At 42.8% G+C, this 9,177-nt stretch overlaps 1 pseudogene; it reads right to left on the bottom strand.

The window, feature by feature from the left end:
- Positions 1–6,328: 6,328 nt before the first annotated feature.
- LOC137503399 (5.8S ribosomal RNA) lies at positions 6,329–6,477 on the bottom strand (annotated as a pseudogene).
- Between the last annotated feature and the right edge of the window lie 2,700 nt (positions 6,478–9,177).

Raw genomic sequence — 9,177 nt, 5'->3', positions numbered from 1 at the left:
TTTCCTTGTTTGTGTGTATTTTACATGTATGTTCATAGTGTTATAATTTACATTGTATTTGCAGTGTGTTTGACAGACTGAAAAGCCTTTGTTACATTTAACTAAGTCAACACTGGAAAACATGTCTTCACTCTTAACAAACAGTTCCGCTAGTGTACTCGCGCTTCCCGCCAGTCCAGTAGCAAATCGTCTGCTTCCTCATTGATGCTGTAAAAACGTTGGACTTCTGCCGTTTCGCAATGCTTCGATTTGAGTAGCCGGTAAATATTCCGCGCGTGTCATGTTTCACATATAGACCTCTTTACCGGTTTGCCTGTGATACAGCAACGACCTCCTTCACTTTACTAGTTGCTGCTTTGTAGGCATTCCGAGGAGCATGAAACTCGTGGTACAGCTGTTTCTTCAACCTTACTGCATACTTAACATGGTCATTTCGAAGCCATATGTCATAGGTAACCCTTCGTTGTCGTCGCCCTGACTGAGTTGTTTCAAGATTAGTGCGTGCGCCTTCCGACTCACTTCAGCTATGGTGATTTGTGGCACTGTAACATTTCCAACAAAGTTGGCCTCCTTCTTCAGGTGCCACGATTCGATCCCCTTTGACCTATTTCCTGTGAAGTATTGGGCTCCTGATGACTTTATCCGCAGCTTACAGATGACTGGTCGACGTTGCATCGCAGCGGTTTCGTAAGGAACAACTGTTGTCTCTAGAACATCTTTAAGATTCCTTCGTCTCACAAGGATGTAGTCAGTGTAAGTTGGATGGGAGCCACTGTAGTATGTGATTAGATGAATATCACGCTTTTTGAACCGTGTGTTCGCGATAATCAGTTTCTGCATAATCGGGAATTTGTTGCCATTGTCGTTTTTCTGTCCATATTCATGAACGCCATGGACTGTGTGTTCTTCCTCCGTTTGACACTTCCTTTCAGATCACGGGCAACGATGAGATTGTCTGCGGTCTTCTCGTCAGGCAGTGCCTGGTAGGCATGTTTGTTCTCCGTGCCCAGGCCAGTGTGTGGAGCATTCCACTGAAAAATTTGAATTTCCTTCTCTCTCCAATGTGGACGAGTTACATCAAGTGATTGTCATACTTTTGCACCTCGGAGACTGGACCGTAAAATTTTGCCGATAAAACAGTGCCAACACCATTAGTGGTTCTTCGGCTTCCGTTGAACATAAGTTAGTAGCTGCTCCGCATTTCGCATGACTTTTCTCCACTCCATCTTTATTCCTGCACCTCACAGATGCCTATATGCCTTCTCTGATGTGTTGTGGGTAATTTGCCAGTTCATTCAGAGGTAGTTCAGTGATGGGATACAGAATGGGGGTACTCGCTTGCTTAGCCGTCAAGCCCGTGCGACGGCAACCCTTCCGTACTTTTCATGGTGAGTGGGCCCTGCCAATGCGCGTCCCTTTCAGAGGACATCCTAGCATTGGTTCCGATTCCATGAGACATATTTCTGTAATCATGTGTGTGGTGTTATTTTATGGCTGGCTTGTCTTGAGGCATTTCAGAGCTCATGACAGCAGGGAGTTACGCCGCTACGGACATGGGAACAGACGCCTTTTTTGCAGCTGCTCCTGTGGAGATGAAACGCTACGCTCCTTTCTGAATTAACTTCCCAAAAGATAGAGTACCTCTTCTGTCAACTGCTCCGTACGGAACGTCTCCATCTCTGCCAAAGTTGTCATTAAGAACTTGTGCGTGTTTGGTCCGCGAGAGATATTCAATTTCGCTCAATTCTACCGGCAGGCCAGGGCGGAACCTGTATCCTTCACCTGGGACGCGTCACGTGGTACAGCAATGTAGCTGGTTCGTGCATCAAATTTGTCAATAAAAAACGAAATGCCATATTACTGAAAAACTAATTGTGAACCTGATAAATCACTTGTCACAAAAATCACAATCTGGTAAAGAAGAATGACCACAGACTTTTGCACCTTTTGCTTGACATGATATGCCACAAAACGTATGACGTACAATCAAGTGTCGTATTTTCTGCCCCTGTTGTCTACATCAATATGTTGTGTGATGATCAAGATGTCTATCCTGTCGTATCTGGAATCAATGTTCCCCTTTTATTTATGCACTCATTTTCTCCTAAGTCTGCACTAAGAACATGTTGTCGAGCCTCCCATTACTTTGCTTGAGTAGAAGTCATGCATTCGACTCGGGCATGTGAATTCAGTGAATACAGTATGAATTAGAAAGTACCAGTTCATGTTACGATGTATCCTGCTCTGCGTGACTGTTATTTCCCATGTGCCTGATCTCACCTTTAAGCAAGAAATTATTATTTTTTGCTCTTCTATCGTAGAATATGTAGATCCACTTGCGGTGGGGAGACAGGCACAGACTTGGATGCCGTCTGACTGTGTTATCAATCCACTAAAAGTAATTAGGTTGTCAGTGAACGTTTGAAATAAAAGCCTTCTCATTCGTTCCTTTACATAGGAACAATATCCACTAAGGTGCAACTCATCGTTCTGTCATCTCGAAATTTGGCTCAAGTCTTGTTTTTCGTGCTCCTTCTTACCGTAGTGTTAGGGGGAAACTTGTGTGAATGTTCATGTACATGAGAGCTTGCATTTGGGTTCAATTCAGGATATGAGAACATTGTACAAAGGGCACTAGGAAAGTTTTGCAATACCCAAAAACGGTTGGCCGGTCACCCCTGTTATGGTGAGGGATGAAAAGAGGGGTGAAATCCGCTCTAGAGGAGAGCATGGTGCGACTTTCACACCAGTTATTACCAAGCAATGGAATTGAAAGCAAGTTAAGATGTCAGTGTGTTCTAAAGGTGAATATCACGCAATTATCCGCTACAGATTTGCTCATGGACTAACTGTTGACCAGTGCCTGGAGGAAGTGACTCCTGTACTGGGGAAAGACTTTCCTCATCGGACAACAATTTCATGCTGGTACAAACAGTTCCAGAGGGGAAATTCTGGGGTTGAAGACGATCATCATTCTGGGCGACCGTCTGAATCAGTGACCGAGGAAAACATTGAAGCTGGGAGGAAAATGTTGCATCAAGAGAGGCGGTTGCTATGGGCAGATAGGAGAGTCCCTCCACATCCCTGCAGCTGCATTTCATTCAATGCTACACGACCATCTCCATGTTAGAGGGGTTTGTTCCCTTTGGGTACCCCATTCACCTTCAGAGGAACAAAGGGCACATCGAGTGAAACGGTGCCGAAAAATGCTAAAAGTTTGAAAATGGGACTTCCCGTAACGTCAGTAGCATCGTTACAGGTGACGAAACTTGGCTTTATTATTACGATGTCCCAACAAAATCTCGGAAAAAGGTGTGGCTGTGTGAAGATGAGGGCACTCGTGCGACTGTGCGAAAGTCAAGGTTAGTGAAGAAAAGGATGATTGCAGTATTCTTCACTAAACGGGGCATATTGACTCGGGATGTGCTAGAAACACAAAGGAAAGTTACTGCGAAGTGGTACAGTGAGACTTGTCTGCCTCAGGTCCTCCAGGCTATCAAGCAGCTCTGTCCAAGGTGACGCATCAACACTTGGTTCTTGCATCACGACAATGCTCCAGCACATCATGTTAATGTAACTGGATTTTCTTGCCATATCCGCGTTGACTGTGCTTGATCACCCTCCATAGAGTCCTGATCTTGCCCATGTGACTTCTCACTCTTCCCAGAAGTGAAGATGAAGCTGAGAGGGCGGCGTTTTGCATCCGACGTGGAGCTTCTGGCACCACTGGATGAAGAGTGTGAAAATGTAACTGAAAAACGTGACAGAGTTGGTTCAGTGACTAGTTTCGACAAGTGTATTGAGTGTGGTGGAAATTATTTTGAAGAAGTCTAAAGCGTTCACTCACATTGTAAAGCTTTCCTAGTGCCCTTTGTAGTAAAACACTAATATAAAAGCCATATTGTTTGTTGCCTTCATAATGTCTATGACAGCAGTATCTGGGTGAGAAAAAAAAAGTGTCAGTGTTAGGGTACGAGCGGTCATCTGCTTGTTTTATTTCAGCCTTTCCAGGATTTCATCAGGATTAGTGGTTTCCATATTGCATACGGCCTCTGTTAAAACAGCAATTAAGAGGTAGGCTGATATAATAGAAGGTAGTAAGTATGAACTTCCTTGTATGAACCTACTGTCCTATATATAGGTTGGCTCTGTTTGATTGCACATCAAATCTACCTAATTAGAAATAACCGCACTATGACATAATATAATGCTATACACTGATATGATATCAATGTACAAATACAATATGTGTGTTTGCATGACAGTAAATGACATTCATAAAACATTAGCCATGATTCAGCAGATCTAGCTGACTGTCGGCAAACAATTTTCTCAACTTTACTAATATCTACATCACTGCGAATCTCAACCTTAACAGAGGTTTTACAAAAAATGTGACTTGCATGCCACAAAGCACAGTGTGGAAGAAGAAGATAAAAACTCCAAACCATGTGCCATCATTTATGTAGAACAGAATATACAGATTTCAATAGCTAAATGTGTGCCGGATTAAAGGGCTTGTATTTTTCCTTTGAGGCTGGACCACTTCTCATGCATTCTTTAAATGAGGTCTGTTAACTCGTTCATTCCAAAATGGTCAGAAGTTTCTTGCGCGTGATATCGTGATTCGAGAGAAAAGATGCAACACAACCTCATAACAAATGAGAGCTTTTGAAATTTAAGTCTACACTCTGAATTTAACCTAAGATGATGTTTACCCTCAGGAATGTGATGTTCATGAGTAGCAAGCTCTCTGCATGGGGTATCAGTGAGTGGAATGTTCATTAGGAATTCCTTTATGTGATAGGTGGCTATTGAACTATTGGTCACATGGTGTTAATTTTTCACTGTAGATCGAGACCTGAGGTAAGCTATGCAGATCATCAACCTCCGGATGGTGGAGCACCTTGTTTTTTTTGTGTAATGTGTGCAGTGATATCCTGGCCGGGAATTTAGGCCTCTTACAACATCTGAAGAGACACAATGAAGATCGTCCCTTCAAGTGCGGTCACTGCGGAAAGCTGTTCGATAGCGGAAGCAGCTTGTCGGAACACTTGATGATCCACCCGCTCCTAGAGTGCGGATTTTGCCATAAATGCTTTACAAAGAGGAACATGCTGACAGACCACATGCGGTTACATACAAGTGGGATAGCAAACGAGTGCTCAGTATGTCTTAAAAGATTCAGGAATTGGTGTAACTTGACGAACCACATGCGTTCTCACGTGCTACATTGTTGCAATATCTGTCGCAAATCCTTCAGCTGGAACAGCCACCTAGCAAATCACATGCGGTTGCACACAGGCGTTAAGCAATATTGGTGCAATATCTGTGGCAAATTCTGCAGTCATTTAACCACTCTGAAAGATCATAAACGGACTCACACAGGCGAGAAGCGAAACCAATGCAATGTTTGTGGCAAATCCTTCATATCTAAAAGCAACCTAACTGGACATATCCGGATTCACACAGGCCAAAAGCCATACTCTTGTAGTATCTGTGGTAAAATCTTCACCCATAAAAGTACTTTGTCGAATCACCTGGTAACTCACACAGACGAAAAGCTCCATTGTTGTAAGGTCTGTGGGAAGTCTTTCAACAGTGAACGTCATTTAGCAGTACACGTCCGGCATCACACAGAAGACAAGCCCCACTGCTGCAATGTCTGTAGTAAGTCTTTCAACAGTAAACCTCATCTAGCATTACACGTGCGAACCCACACCGGCGTCAAGCCGTTTTGCTGCAATGTCTGTGGCAAATCCTTCTCGCAGAAAGGCAACCTAGCATGTCATATGCGGACTCACACACACCAGAAGCCATACTGTTGCAGTATATGTGGCACGTCATTCAGCAGTAAATCCTACGTAGCACTACATGTGCGGACGCACACCGGCGTAAAGTCGACTGATGCAATGTCTGTGGCAAATCCATCCGGAAAGGAAACCTAGTAGGGAATTTGCAGACTGACACGATCTTGTAGCCACAGTGGTGCAGTATGTCTCCGGGAGTATTGTACTCTCGCAACACGTGGCCGCACACAGACGAGAAGCCATACCGTGAAATGTCCGTGGCATATTTTTCAGCCGAAAAATCTATCATAGAGCTCGCACCCGAATGCACAGGGATGTTAAGGCACACGACTGTTCGGTATTCCGTAAAAAATTTCAAAGGATCATGTACTCGTAACATTATTATTTAATCTCGTGCAGCTTCATTCCGGCGTGAAGTTATGCTGGTGCGCCGTCTTTGCGGTGTACACCAACTGCGTGCGAACGATGTCACAAAACACGGAGCAGTGCAGCAACTCTCCGCGTTCAGTTTTAGCAACCGACCCTCAGCCAGGCGTGGAACGGAATTCATAGACAGCAATGTGCGTTCGAAATGTCAATATTAATGTATCCTTCAGTTCAAATATCGACGCGCAATTTTCTGCGTTCTTCATCGACTCACGAGCCGAGTGATCGACTGTTCAGGGTTGTTTTTTTCCTGTTTTGATCGTTCTCTCCACGGTTATTTTCATGGGTCTCTCGTCACAGAGCTGAGAAGTGTTTCGAGCATGGGCGTTGCGTTCATTTAAAACCTGCCCGCCGGGCCGAAGCCGCACATGTGAACAGTTTTATTCGTATTTTATTTTACATCCCACTAACTACTGCAAGAGAGTTTGATGTTCCGCACGACCTTCTCCAATTCTGTAGATACAGCCACGAACATGCGATCGTACACAGCGGAGAAAAAAAAGTTCCTCGGCCAGAACGGCACTTTTTAGGCACACTCTTGGTGTACGCCGGACAGCGGTTCGTCCGTTTGTGCCATTTTCTCTGAGATGGAATCTTGTGGTGACAATGCCAGGTCCGTGTGCGGAAGGATCAAAGGACATTTCATGAGTTATCTCCTCATCAATCACAGATATATGACACCATGGACGACGCTTTTTCTGTTTTCGGACTTCAGTAGAAGTGTGCTCATTAACACTCATTGAAGAGCCGTATAGGTTCGAGAATAAGAAGTAATCCGTATGAACACGGAAGAATCATATGGCAAAGACAGTTAGCAAAATAGTAGAAGCGCACGAAATAATATTCAAACGTTTGAATAAATATTTCAGGGGAATAAATAAGTGCCAAGTCAAGTCATAATAGGGTATGCAATTGAAGAAATTGTTGCTGAAAATCAAGCACTCCTTTTGCTCCCCTTCCTATGTGTCACTAGTGTGTTCTTTTAATTATAAGTAGACCTGTAGATCAAAACTGTACCTGTTTCCGCAACTCTAGAACAACAATACTTTGTCAACCTGTTCTGAATGAAAATTGAAAGTTCAGCTTTAGTGACCATAGCCGTTAATCAAGATCACGTACTTCTGGAGGAGGCGTGTGTAAGCAAAGGTTCGTATGTGAGAGTTGCAGTATACTCGTCCGTAAGTTTCTTCATTTTTAAAGAGTGGCGGAGAATTGGCCACTCGCTTTTCTCTACTGGAACCTCAAATAAGTCACTAAGAATCTCTTATATCTCAGAGTTGCATGTGTTGAAGGGACATAGTGAATACTGAACCCTTTCCATCATGTCAAACTGATATTTGCCTGTTAAAGGCCTTCAGCATGAATTGTCAACTCTTGTGTATGGGGGGTTGTTAATGGCTCTTCGTCACTTCCAGACATTACAGTCGGGTACCAAGGAAGGCCTGCTTATTTAAATTAAGTACTTACATTATCTGACTATGTTCAATCAAAAACAATGAAATGTGATGGCGGGCATGTTTACAAATATGGCCTAAACAGTGGTATGCGGTCAGTGACATTAATGTAACGCTGCAGCTGGACGATTTCAGGATGTAATTAATATCCACCACAAAGAAAGCTTGAAGGGCTATTTATAGGAAACCACTTTGTGATTGACTAGAAAATAACATCTTGGGATTTAATCTGCTTTGCTCCATAAACAACTGTGCACTATGCTTCCTGTTTCACAATCATCTAATTATCAGGAAGTTATCGCCACACCTTTTTAATTGGGGCTGTCCACTATCTGACCATCAGCATAGGAAGAGTTACCTGGACCCTAAAATTGAATCTGAGTAACCTCCAATTTACATCATTCAGCTATCATGGTCATCCAATAAAATTAATGTATTTTGTTGCTATTTTGCTTTACGTCGCACCAACACAGATAGGTGTTATGGCGATGATGGGGCAGGAAAAGCCCAGGAATGGGAAGGAAGCAGCCGTGGCCTTAATTAAGGTACAGCCCCGGAATTTGCTTGGTGTGAAAAAAGGAAACCATGTAAATCCATCTTCAGGGCTGCCGACAGTAGGGTTCGAACCCACTATCTCCCGGATGCGAGCTTACAACTGCGCGCTCCTAATCGCACGATCAACTCGCCCGGTAAAATTAATGTTTAAGGTTAAGGAAACGTGCCTGATGATGAAAGTGAAGTCTCATTGAATTTAAGTTAATTGAACATAGCTGATGACCAAAGTGACCATTCATTGAATGTAATTGAACGTGCCCTATGAACAAAGTGGTTAATAACATGGAAGATTGTTCTGTTAAATAACTCCATGTGATCCAAGGAGAGGTGTTGGAAGCGGAAAGCGTATCTTAGCATCCAGAAACATGAGAGAGAAAATAGGATAGGGTATGTATGTTTAGATGTTTAGCTATGACATTTTCTACTCTACATTAGTACTATTTTGAGTCAAAGCTGTAATGTAAACCACCATCTGGCAATCATATTTATTAGTGTTACAGACATTCTGCAAAGTCATTGCCGCTTTATCCAACTTGCAGTCATGCTGGGAAGCTACGTCAAGCATTTCAGTGTAAGCGCCTGACTATGCACGATATCAAACATTTCAACATAAAAATGCTATGGAAGCCTCCACCTTATCAATACAATGTTTATTTAGTATTAATTACAGTAAATCCAGTACTGGTTTCGACCCCTATGGGGTCATCCTCAGCTATCATATATCAAACTAGTTTGCAAAAACATCACATTACAAACGATGTACATGCATAAAAACTGACCCGATTTGACAAATTATTAAAGAAAAGTTAGTGTTAAAATGATGAGAATAAAATGGACTTTTCCTTTTAACTTTAAAAGTTACATGTTGTGAGAGGTATACCACTTCATTACTTCATTGATCTAGTGAAAATCAATTAAAATTTACATTACTT

Source organism: Anabrus simplex, chromosome X (genome assembly GCF_040414725.1).
Source record: "Anabrus simplex isolate iqAnaSimp1 chromosome X, ASM4041472v1, whole genome shotgun sequence".
In the NCBI taxonomy this organism is placed as follows: domain Eukaryota; kingdom Metazoa; phylum Arthropoda; class Insecta; order Orthoptera; family Tettigoniidae; genus Anabrus; species Anabrus simplex.
Note: the sequence above shows the minus strand (reverse complement) of the source record. Positions and strands in the feature narration are given on the sequence as shown.